Raw genomic sequence first — 13,601 nt, 5'->3', positions numbered from 1 at the left:
CCAAAACTTGTTGGAGGCCAGTTATGGGTGGGTAGGGGTGAGGAGAGGCGGTCATATCTTTTAGGGCAATTAGTGTGGGTGTGTCAGACACTGTGCTGAGTTCTTTATAGATACTCATCTTAATCTGAATGACTATGATTAGTTCCAGTAATACAACTACTGTACTAAGGGGAAAATTGGGTATAGTATGTGAATCTGCCCAGGATACTCAGGGCAGATACAATTGAGCTGGCATTCAAGCCCACCTCTGTCACTCCGGAAGTGATTCCTGATTATGTCCTTCATTGGACCAAGAGTAAGAAAACATTACTGTCTTTTACCCAGGGGACTAGGGAACAGATCAGTGTGGGTAAAGGCAAGAAAGGGCCAGAAGATGAGCTTTATTTCCTATGTGTTAGACTTGCAGTCTGGGTGAACAGTGCTGTTACTGTCTTGAGATTTTTTTTTTTAAATAGAGGAAGAAGAGTAAATTATAGGGGTTGGAGAAGGTATGTTAATTTAGCAGAGAGTGATCCAGAAATATACCACAGAGGGGATGTTCAGTAGGCAGTTGGGTAACAGAAGTAAAACTCTAAAATAAAGTCAGTTGATAAGTACTCCTTGTTCATTCTCTCTCCGTCTCTCTCTCTCTGCCTCTCACACACACACACACACACACACACACACACACACACACACACACACACTCTTTTTCCATACCACCCTCTTTTGACACTTGAAGTATTCATTTGTCCTACCTCAGTGGCCTGATCTAGTCCCCATCTTCTCTTGGTTGTTCCTCGGTGTTCATCCAAGATGGATAGCTCATCCATTCTGCCTTAGCATGCTGCTGTCCCCTGCCACTGTCCTGGGCAGCTTCATCATTGGATCCATTGCCCTTCGTGCCCATCATGATCAGAAATGAAAGTCCACCTCCTTAGACACAGAACAGCCAGCTCTGAAAACCACAACTTTCCAGTGCCACTCCTTAGCAACATTGTTTCATCTTCCCATGCTCTATGAAGGAAATGACTATTAACCAAAGTCATCACTTCTTTGATGCCCTCCATGTCCTCCTGGTCCTTCCCTGGGCTGTCTGTAAGTTCTAATGGGTCATTTCTACCAATCTATCCCAGGCACTCAGCACTCCTGATACATCTGCCTACCTTTATCATGCCATACTCCTAGGAAGCCCTTTATGGAGAGAATCACATGGTCTACCAGTTGTCTCCTTGAGGTCCCTCTGTGCTGCACAGCAGATTTTTCCCCCAGTAAATCCCAGATGCTCATCACTGCCACCACAGCTCTCTCCCCCAGAGGGACTATGCTAGCCCTCCCAGAGAAAAAAGCTAACATCTGGGGTCACCTTCACATTCCCTGTCTCCAAGGCTCCCGTTTTCTTCCTCCTCTTACCTATGCCTTTACAGAAGAAATTTTTATCCTCTCAGTTTTGGGCCAATTCTCTCTCACTCTCTCTCAACGATTTATTTATATTTATTGCAAAGTCACATATACAGAGAGGAGAGACAAAGAGGAAGATCTTCCATCTGATGATTCAATCCCCAAGTGGCCGCAATGGCTGGAGCTGATCCAATCTGAAGCCAGGAGCCTGGAGCTTCCCACATGGCTGTAGAGCTCCAAGGCTTTGGGCTGTCCTTGATTGCTTTCCCAGGCCACAAGCAGGGAGCTGGATGGGAAGTGGGGCCACTGGGATAAGAACCGGCACCCATATGGGATCCAGTGCATTAAAGGCTAGGATTTTAGCTGCTAGGCTACTGCACTGGACCCCAATTCCTTCTCCTTTAAATATATTTATTTTTAAATATATTTATTTTCTAAATAAATAAATAAATAAGCTTATTTTCTTCCCTCCCAGTCAACAAACATGCTCTTGTGTCCTCCATATTAAAATAGCCCTAGTTTCCTGACCCTGCTCTCTAAATCCTATGTGTGTGTGTGTTTGGAATCTCAGACCAGTTGGAAAGAGTGCATGACCCTCGAGTCTTCACTTCCTTACCTGTCACCCTCATGCCACTTGGTTTGGGTGTGGTGAAATCTATGTAGCCATCGAGAGATACCATGGACTCTTCCGTTTTTGTCCAGCCAGTGGCCGCTGTGTCTTTGAGGCTTGCAAGCATTTACCTCCTTGACTTTTCTGAAACCCCCATGCCTTTCTTCCTCCTGCCCCTTTTGCTTCTACCACCTGTTCCCGGTGTGTGTGTTTTTTTTTTTTATCCTTTTCTTGCTTCCTTTATTTTAAGCTTGTTCCAGGTACTAGTTTCATGGTGCAGGTGGGGTTTTGTATAATTGCTAGATACTTGCTGGCTGGTACAACGAGGCAACACTGCCGTAGCGACTGAGTGTCTAATTTAGAAATAGGCTAAGTCTGACATTACAAACACCAGCTGAGCCAGGTTTAAATCCCAAGGGCAGTACTTCGATTATTTTTTTTCCCATAATGTGTCCCTTGTGGCCTTTTGCTGTCCCTTCCCAATGGTAGAAGATCTACCTAGACCCATGAGATGAGGCTCACGGGAGGTTTCAAAAAAGTTCCAACAATGAAAAAGTTGAAGACAGATTCAAGGGAACCATAAAAGAACAGTAAACATTAAGGCACAGAATGAATCACAAGTCTGTTTTGGAGATCTAATAACAGAAACAAACCCTAAAACATCTAGGTGTGTCTGGTTTTGTGTGTGTGTGTGTGTGTATGTATTACTAGCCTAGGAGAGATACAGAGAATTGAGGATGCAACCTTGCTCTTAAGGATATAAAGTCTCTAAAGAGACAGGAGATGTGAAAGAAAAATGAAAGAAGTACAAGGCATGCGGCCACAAGCAGCCAATCAGAGCCCAAGTGTTAGAGTGCAAGGACAGTGATTTTGTGGTGGAGACTGTTTTGGGACACATAGGCATATTGTTTAGCTTTGTGGTTGCAGTAAAGGCGCGTCCTTTTAGAGGCCTCTAATGGAATGATGTTCTCCTGTTAAGAGATGCCCTACAGAGAAGAGGAATGGGAAGAATTCCTGTCTGTGATTGTGAAAACAGGAGACCTGCTGGAAGAGGGAGGCCTGGCACCAGAGGAGACAGGCACGCTCGTCTCTCTCATGCCACATTTAAAAGCACAGAACTTTGTTCTGGTGACCTGATGCAGAGGGCCCTCAGTAGTTAAAATCACACAGATTTGGGGATGGCAAGGAAATAGAAAAGTATATTTGAGATTATTGGTATGAAGATGTTTTTAACAGTTGTGAAAATGGAGATAACAAACTTTTGCTGGAATAAGGAAAGGAGGCGCACACTATTGTTGAAAGTAAAATGAAGGAGTAAGCTCCCGAGTGACTCATGGCTGAGGAAGAGGGGAAAAAAAAGAGAAATCATTTATTAAGCAATAAGAGAAATGTAAATTACAATTGAGGAATGAATGGCACTAAGAGCTCTGGAATGGGATTTGAAATAATAACCAATAACAGACAAGGTTTTCCTCTCTCAGGGTAATGAGGGGGATGTTTATCTTTCCTCAGCATGCACACCCAAAAGGCCTTGTAGGACTCTTAGGTACTGATTGTGTTACATATAAACCCTACACTCCTCTTGCTTTCCTTCATCACACTACACTTTGCAAATCACTTGCATAGTACTTATTATTTTTACACCCTACTGAGACATCAGAATGCCCGTGGGAGTGGGCCTGCAGGTAGAGTACTCAGATCTGCCTTCAGAACCTGCTCTGTGGAGTGTCTTGGCAGCAAGCCTCTGGCTGCCACAGCTCTGAGTCTGCTGACCCATGCTGTGCTCATGTCCAGGGAAGTCCCTCAAAACCTGAAGGCAAATTGCTACAACTTGAGCAAAGCACTGTGGAATGGCTGGGAGACTGTGCATCTGGTTAGAGTTCTGGAGTCTGGAAACAAAAGGACTAGAAGGCTGGGACATGGACGTGCAGGGTAGATGAGTATACAGCAGTGGGCATGGGTGGGTGGAGTTTTGTTTCACATGCCCGTGCCTTCCAGAGAGGAGGCACTAAATACCTAAACAGAAAAAAGGACTCAGTTAACTGATGTGGAGTGGGCTTCCTCATCAGCCATTCCAGATCTGGAACAATGGGCACATGAACCCAGCAGCCTTGGTGGCAGAGGAAGAAACTGCCCAGGAGCTCCAGAGCAGGAACTTCCACTTAGGACCAGAGACTCTTCCATGAAGATCCAGTGGTTCTTCTTCAGCAGGGATAGAAACATATTTAGGGAATAAGTTTGCCATTCCTGATGCAATAGCCTCAGCCCTTACCACCACGAGAGATATGCTTACGGAATGCTGGGTCTACAGACATGACATTTTGTAAACCAAACATCCAACTGGGGACTCACTTTTCTACTTATTTATGGGCTTGGTGGGCCTTATGTCACTTTACCTTATACTTCTGTTATGTATGAGGACTCACCCTCATAGAATGATGGCTTGAGGGCACAGCTGGAATCCTGGGAAAGATCCTATGAAGATAGAGTGGTTTCCTTGTGAATACATCCTTTGCTCTACTTCCGGCTTTCTCTTTGGCACTATTACTAATAGGGATTTTCAGGCCTGGGAACCAAGAGCTGAAGCAATGGTCCTTCACTTTTCTAACATGCAATGGCCTACACAACTACCAGCATCACCACCTGAGTATCTATGACGTGCACACCCACAGCTACCACCATTACTGTAGAAACCATAGCCATAGATTGTTCTGGCTGCAGGAGCTCTGATGAAGCCTACACAACGGCTGCCTTCTGGAAGTCCCAGAGATATCTTATGCCGTGGGAATCATCTCTAGCAGTATGCGGATGGCTGACTTGGATGAGCGAAGGAGACTGTCATGCCACAGGATTAGTAGGAATGTAGAACCTGGATGATCCATTCAGATGCCCCCTTGCAACCACACAGCAACCCCTGTCTAAGAAGGATGTGGCTAGCAAGGGTTCACATCATAGAGAAATGAATGTTTAGTTGTCACCATTGCATCCACCACCACATTCCACTGGTAGGATGGCTTAGTGGGAGGGAAATTAGAAAGCAGACAAGGAAGACCACTGGCAGCCTTAGAGCAACTGCTGAGACACGGGTTGCTGTTTGTCTGCGTCACTGGTTTCTAGGGCTTCCCTTCAGGAAGACGGACCCATGAAAAGTGCTTCCACGCCATTTACAAGAGATCCTCACTGCAGCACCATGAGGAGATGGTGGTAGTTGTGCACCGTCACAGATCCTCAGGTGGAGATGGTGGTAGTTGTGGGTGTGCACCATCACAGATCCTCAGGTGTACACTGTTGTTGTGGGATAAGGAGTTCTTAGCACCTGCAGGAAATGGGCTTGAGGTTAGTGGCACCTGGTCTATCAGACTCATTAGCATCTTATTGTTCTGCTAAGGGGCTTGGGGAAAAAGTATATATGGCTGAATAAAGGGAGGCTGGAGAGACTTCTTCCACCATTACTGGTCTCCTGTCGGTGTTTCATTCCCTGACCCTCACCGTGTCCACGTTACTGGCTTTGCTGGCCAGTACACACTGTCACAGATCCTCAGGTGGAGATGGTGGTAGTTGTGGGTGTGCACCGTCACAGATCCTCAGGTGGAGATCTGTACAGTCACAGATCCTCCTTCTAGAGAACAGCTGTGAGGAGGGAGGCTGTTGCATGGTGAACAGCTTCCAGCTACTGCACCATTGTGGAGCCCAAGAGTGTCCAGGCTGAGGCAGAGAGCACAGTGGGGATAGAAGAAGAGGGCCATTCCTTTTCAACCCAGGGGTCTCTGGTGGTTTTTACTTGCTGTGCTTTCTGTTGACCTGGCTAGGTAAACTGCAGTATAAAGCTCCTCTGCTCAGTTATTCCTTCCCTCCTTCTTTTCACCAGTTTTAGACCTGCCTCGTGACCCAAAGGCTTGGCCCACTACATCTTCTTCCTGTGGGCTTTATCCTTCGCATGTGTTCGTCCTGGCATGTCCCCTGATGGCTCATTCTGTCCTGGTGTCTGTTTCATGGGAAATCCTGAACTGATACATGCAATGGCTTTTAGAGAATAAACACATATACTTTTGAGTGTTTGATTGGGTCTTTGTAAAAGACAGAGAGGCAAACTAATCTGGGCTTAATAAAACTGAATCAAAGTTCTTGTTTCATGGTTCTTAAGAAAGAATGAGAAAGCTTTCTTTGGAAAATCCCTGTGGTCTATTAGGTGGGAGAAAGCAAGAAACAGTGCAGTGTATGTGGCGTGGTCTATTCTGCGTTTTTATGTGTATATAAAAGCACAAAGAAAAATAAGAGTGTAGAAGTGAGAAATTTCACTGAAGAGTAATTTAATTTTCCTATTTATTCATTTTTTAGAGACAGGGAGCTCCCATAACTGTTCTACTCTGCTAAATGTCTGTGACACCCAGGGTTAGGACAGATCAAAGCCAGGAGGTGGGAGCATCATCCAGGGCTCGCATATGGATGACAGGGATGCAGCTATGTGAGTAATCACCTGTTACCTTCCAGGATGAACATATGAAGGGAACTGGAATGGAGAAGAGCTGGGACTCAAACTCAGGCATTTCAATATTGGATGTGGATAGGCCAAGCATGTCTTAACTGCTACACCAAACACCCATCTGATTATATTTTTGAATGTTGCTAATTACTAATTAAATTAAAATGTAAGGCCTCAGCATTTTATTATATTATTATTATTATTAAAATATTTCTCTTTATTGGAAAGGCAGATTTACAGAGAGGACAGACAGAAAAATTTTCTATTTGTTGGTTTACTTCCCAAATGGCTACAATGGTCAGAACTGAGCCAGTCTGAACCCAGGAGCCAGAAGCCAGGAGCTTCTTTCAGGTTTCCCACACAGGTTCAGGGTCCTAAGTCTTTGAGCCATTCTTCTTCTGCCTTCCCAGGCCACAAGTAGAGAACTGATTGGGAAGTGGAAGAGCTGGGCCATGAACTGACATGGATGCTGGTACTTAGAGATGGAGGATTAGCCAGTTGAGCCCATACTCTGGCCCTGAAAGTTTTGCTGTTCCTAGGGAAAAGTGTGTACCACTATTTGGATCACTCTGACAGCCTCAGCTAAATTACACCTTATTTTCACACCTCAGATGCATGCTTATTATTCCTATAGGACAGATATTTCAAAGCAAAGATAAGAATCCACTGCAGAATAAACTTAAATATTGCTTGGGCAGGTTTTAGCCACCCCTGGCCAACTTGCCAAGAATAGCCCCATCACACCTTTTGAACACTTCCCTAGTGAATACTTTTGAATGCTTCCTGATGTATTTCTCAGATGAGGAGTCATTGTTGTAGGGCTATTGCTCAAACTCCCCTGCTAATGATAACCAGGGGTCAATGGCTAAATATACACAGGCCCAGGTCTCTTCCTTGGTGAATCATGAGTCTGTAAATTTGTGCTGGGGCTCAGGAATCTGTTTAAATAACCACTCTCGAGTGTTCATCAGGGCAGCATTACTGTGGGTTAATCCTCTCACGCACATCACCTGGGAGCCTACAGACTCATCAAATGAATTCAAAGTTCCCTGGTACTAATAATCCTCAAAAATGATTTACCCCTCTCTTTCTCTCTCTCTCTCTCTCTCTTTGGCATGAATTCTCTCTCAAAATGCTTTGAGGATTATAAACAATATCTTTGTTCTTGTCATTTCAAAAGCAGAATCCAAAAGTACTAGTAAGGGGCTGGTGCAGCTGCCTAGCATGCTAATTCTCAATCTGGAAGCAGTGTCATCCCGTATGGGCACTGATTTGAGTCCTAGCTGCTCCTTTTTCCATTCAGCTCCCTGCTTATTGGCCTGACAAAGCAGCAGAGGGAAGGCTCAACTCCTTGGACCTCTATGCCTGTGTGGGAGTTCCAGAAGAAGCTCCTGGCTTTGGATCAGCTCAGCTCTGGCCATGGCCATTACAGCCATTTGAGGAATGAACCAACAGATGAAAAACTTCTCTGTCACTTCTCTCTCTGTACAAACCTGCCTTTCAACAAAATATTAAAAACAAAACAAAAAGTATTAGGCAGGGCCTGGCGCGATAGAGCAACAGCTAAAGTCCTCACCTTTAAAGTGCCAAGATCCCATATGAGCACCGGTTCTAACCCCAGCAGCCCCATTTCTCATCCAGCTCCCTGTTTGTGACCTGGGAAAGCAGTCAAGGATGGCCCAAAGCATCAGGACCCTGCATCTGTGTGGGAGACCCAGAAGAGGCTCCTGGCTTCGGATTGGCTCAACGTCAGCCGTTGCAGTCACTTGGGGAGTGAATCATCAGACAGATGATCTTTCTCTCTGTCTCTTCTCCTCTCTGTATATCTGCCTTTCCAATAAAAATAAATAAAAATCTTTCAAAAAAAGTATTAGGCAAGAGCATGTCTCCTAAGGATAAGTAAAGCATAAACAGTGAATATTTACCAGACCAAACAAGCCATTCATGAGGTGGCCTTGGAATGAACACTTTACAGCTCTGCTAAGTGGAGGCCAAGCCAGTGCATGGACCTGTAGGGCCTTCATCTCTGGTCCAGCATCTGGGTCTTGAGCTCCAGGAAGTGTGTTGTTCCGACAGACTGTTAGCTTTGAGAGATCTCTTTCTCCTGCCTTGAGGAAGCAGGTGGGCACAGGCTCTGGGCTGTGTCCTTAGGTTACCACACAGCACAGTACCCCAAACCCAGCTCTGTGGTTTCTAGCTGCCCTGCTCTGGCTGGGCACTGCGGCATTTGGGTATGTCAACCCCAGAAGAGCAGCACCTGGGTGAGCAGGTTCCCCTGCCTATCAGTCCTGGGGCTTTAGAGCAGGGTTGAAGCAAGAAGGATCCAAGGGGTGAAGTCACAGATTTTTTTTTTTTCAAATGATTTGTTAGAAGGAAAAATGTTCTATTATGAGTGAATGGTTTGGAGATGACTGAATCATGTATATCTTAAGAGCTATTCTGTTCCAGCAGTAACCGAATTTTCCATAAAAAGTCTGTAGCCTTTGAAGTCATTTCCATCCTGATTCTGATATATACTTTGTCTCTGGTGTCTGAGGAGGCCGCCTGTAAGTGCTATTTCAGTTTGTAATTTTCCTTCATCTGAAAGGCCACATGTTACTTTCCCTCAGGATTTATCTTTTTTTTTTTTTTTTTAATTCACCATGTTACTTAACTAAGATGGAAAAGTGTCAGAAAAAGTCTTTGCCCTTCTTTACAGCTAATTTGATCATGTGAATATAATCTTCATGTTTTCCATTTGTTCATTTATTCAACATGTATGTAGCAAAGGATGCCCTGGAGTGAGCATTGTATCCTCGACTGCCTCCTTTCATGGGACTTACAGCCCATTGAGAGAGTAGATGCTAATACAACACATCACTACAAATGGAAAAAGTGGCACAATATATATAAAAAAAAAAGAATAGCAGGGGGCAGTGTCACTTAGATTGAGAGCAAATCCTCCCTTTAAGTTTATCATCCATTCACGCATCTCTCCACTATCCATTCTTCCAATAGGTATAGCTCAGATATTTCTCTGAAGAAGTGACATGCAAGCTAAACTCTGAAGGATGTGCAGGGGAAATCCAGGGAAGTAAGTACATGAGCGGGAGAAGTGGAAACAATTCAGAGCTAAGAGCCTGGTACTCATGCTTGGGAGCTCACTGAGTAGGGAAAACATCTTGGCGGGAAGAGATAGCTGAGAAGAAAACAGGGACCATGCTCGCTTGACTTGAAAACAAGTTGTATTAACATTAACAACCAGAATCGAATGTAATAGATGCTCCGTAAAATGTGATGATACTGCCCACAGGGACACAGCTCGTCCGGAGTTCAGCCCATGTTAGATGCCCTGCAGGATTCTGCTGTATGGGTTCCTTTAGGAGCCCTTTCTCAGTACAGTCTACAGGCAGGCCATTTAGCTATTGCTTGGTGGATATGCACCATTCACATGGCATGTTTGTCTTGTTTCTCGTTAATCAGCAACAGTTACAACAGAAGGACTCACTGCAAAAGCCAGCCTAAAACATACCTTTGGAACCAGTCTATGGAGACAAAGAAAAATTAGAGAAAATCATCACACCCCTTGCAATACATGGATGAACCCCATGACTGTGGGTTTGGAAAATAATCCTAAATAAAGAACAGATTATTCCCAGTGACTTCCTTTAGGACAAAAGGGAAACTATTTCTTCTCACATAAAGCCAAGGGGACAGGGTCAGTTGTTCCTTCTGATGTTCTAAAAAGGGGATCATTAGCATCTAGGGTTTGGTAAAGTCAAGATTGATTATTAAGATCTAAGTGTAAGGAGAGACCCACTTCGGTGAGGTCTGAAGACCAGGTGCTTTTTACTTATGCTATCCAGGACAGACATGATTAGCAAGAGGTGACCTAGAGACTTTTGTCGCCCAGACTTTGCAGGTAAAGCAGATTTAGAGCCCTAGCCTCCGAAGTCAGGGGCACTGGGGTGTTGGAAGGAAATACAAAGGGCCATGGGAGACCCCAGCTCTGTTTTCAACCACAGAAACAGTGGCTCTCAAAGAAAAGTTCGAGTCTGGGGCTCTGTAAAACTGAGAGCTGTGGCCAGTTGGTGCAATACACTCAATGCAAAAAGTAGTCCTGTTTTGTCACATTTTTTATCACAAGGCAGAAGACAGTGTAGTTTGTAGTTGGAAGCAGGTTGGCTTCATGTGTTTGAACATGTCAGCTAAAGCTCCTTTGATTATTTCAAGTAGCCACAAGTCTTCCTGCCTATCAGTAATGCTTATAACTTCAAGGGGGATGGAGAGGGCAGGGTACAAAGAAGACAAAAATCAAAACTGCCAAATAGAAAACAGATTTTTCACTTTGGAAGAAAGGCTATGCAAGAGACAAAGGTTAATATAAGATTCAGGCTTTGGTGAGAGGAAAAAGAAATGATTTGTGGGGGTCCCTAACAGAGGAAAAAGAAATGATTTATGGGGGTCCCTAATGTCATTGATCGGAAATTCGTATGGGGGCATTTTACTAAGCAACATGGATCAGAGAGGTTTCAGGATGTGAACTCTGAGAACACCTGAGAAGTTTGGGTGAGTCCACAGTGCGCTGGTCACTTCAAGTAGACTCACTACTCCATGTAAGCATGGGAGCTGAGGGCAGCAAAGTCTCACATGATTGTTCCCTCTCAGACCTGTGTGGGGAGTAGCAGTCACCTCATCAGATAATCAGAGTGTCTGCAGGACAGCCACCTCAGAACAGAGGGGAAGGGACAGGTGTTTGGGCAGACACACCCTGTAGCTAGCAGACTCCCCTCCTGGACAGGGCATCAGTTCCCCTAGCTGCTGTGAGTATTGGCAGGTGAGGCTTTGTGACTGGGATTGCCCTTTGACAAATGCAAATAAAAACCACAATGGGATTTCACCTGACCCCAGTTAAAATGGCTGTCATCCAAACAAACAACAGAAAAACAATGCTGCCCAGGATGTGGAATGACAAGGTGCCCTAATCCACTGTTGATGGGATTGTAGACTACTGAGACTCCTCTGATATGTGAAAATAGATCTACCACATGACCCAGACCTCTCACTTCTGGGACTTTATCTAGATGACATTAAATCAGCATATCAAAGAGTTATCTGTACCCTCATGTTTGTAGTAGCTTAATTTACAATAGCTAAGATATGGAATCAACCCAGATGCCTGTCAACTGAAAATGGGATAAATAAAATCGTATGTGTACTCTATGGACTACTACATAGCCATAAAAAGAATTGAATCTTGTCTTTTGTAACTAAATAGATGCAATTGGAAATCATTAGGCCTAGTGAAATAAGTCAGTCCTCCATATGGGCGCCGGTTCTAATCCCAGCTGCTCCACTTCCCATCCAGCTCCCTGCTTGTGGCCTGGGAAAACAGTTGAGGATTTCCCAAAGCCTTGGGACCCTGCACCTGCATAGGAGACCTGGAGGAGGTTCCTGGCTCCTGGCTTTGGATCGGCGCAGCACTGGCCGTTGCGGTCACTAGGGGAGTGAATCTTTGGACAGAAGATCTTCCTCTCTGTCTCTCCTCCTCTCTGTGTATCTGACTTTGCAATAAAAGTAATTACATCTTTTTTTAAAAAAAGATGTAACCTATAAGAGTGAGACTGAAATTCTTGGATTTGATTATTTTGTACAGCCTTTGTTTATATTCTTGAGGAACAGTGGGAGCTTTTTGTTGGTTCTTATTTGTTATGGTTATTTTCTACTTGCTGATATATTTACCTAATGGAGTGTTAAGCCTGTGATTATGAAGTGAAAATAAAGTATGCCATTGTAAAAATTAGGGAAAAACATGAAGGAAGGAGGACAGTAGCGGGGAATGTGGGCAGGAGGGAATATAGAGTGTATTCTAATATATGTTGAATTTGCTCACTTTATAGAAACAAAAAGTCTTTACTGTAAAAGAAAAAGAATTGCTCTTTGCTATAGGGAAGCTTCTAGCAAGAGGTCATGTGAATTCCCGGGGGCAGCGACATACAGTGATGGGTCTGTTGTCTGAAGTGCAGAAGTCTGACCCCTTGGCCTCAGTTGGAACGTCTCTGGTGGGAGTTGCTAGTTCTGGGGTTCCACGTCACATCAGGGTCTAGGTATTTGCATGGAGGGTCTGATTTCTCTCCCTGTTCAACCCAGCTTCTGAGATGGCCTCGTTGGCTGTTGCTCTATTTGCCAAAAGACCTTCTTCTTCTTTTTTAGAAAGATTTGTTTTTATTGGACAGTCAGATATACAGAGAGGAAAATCTTCCATCCACTGTTTCACTCCCCAAGTGGTGGTAATGACCAGAGCTGAGCCAATCTGAAGCCAGGAGCCTGGAGCCTCTTCCAAATCTCCCACGCAGGTGCAGTGTCCCAAAAACTTTGTCCTCGTCTGTTTTCCCAGGCCAGAAGCAGGGAGCTAGATGGGAAGTGGGGCAGCCAGGATTAGAACTAGCACCTGTATGGGATCCTGGTGCATGTGGGGCAAGGACTTTAGCTGCTAGGCTACCATACCAGGTCCCAGAAGACCTTCTTTAACCAAATCTGAAAGTCTATCCTGGGATGCATTGACTATAAGAAGCCTCCTGAGTTCTCTTGGGTTCTGTGATTAAAGTACGGAGGAGACCAGAGCGAGTTCTTCTGGCCTAATCCAGGTAAGATTCAGAAGCCTGGTAGGCTGTCAGGGAGTTGCTATGTGTCGGGCTAGCAGAAGACATCACAAAAGCAAGGATGGGAGGAGGATGTAGTTGCATTTCAGAGGACTTATTGGTGCCAAGATCTAGATAGCTTTGGTGGGGAGAGGTGGATAGCTGATCTTACCTGTTCTTGCTGGGGGCCTGGGAACAAGTGATCTTAAACGTGAATCTTTCCGCAGATGCATCAAGGCCAAAGATCATGCGCCAAGATTCTGTTGGACAAGAGACTTCTTGAGAGGCCAGTGAGCACCAGAGAATGGTTCTCAAACCAGATGCCTGTCCCTGGATGCCAGCATACTAAACCAATAGAAGACGAATTCCATTTTCTACCCACCCCAGAGGGAGAGGAGGACAGAATATTTTCCTGAAATATGTTTTGAGGATAGCTGGCTGAATTGCTCTGAAAGGGATGAAACTGTTTTGTGAAACATAGGTAGAAATGGGTCTTGAGCTATAAATC

This window comes from Ochotona curzoniae, unplaced genomic scaffold (genome assembly GCF_017591425.1).
Source record: "Ochotona curzoniae isolate NIBS_2020 unplaced genomic scaffold, NIBS_Ocur_1.0 contig_1071, whole genome shotgun sequence".
NCBI lineage: Eukaryota > Metazoa > Chordata > Mammalia > Lagomorpha > Ochotonidae > Ochotona > Ochotona curzoniae.
This window is presented reverse-complemented; position numbering follows the sequence as displayed.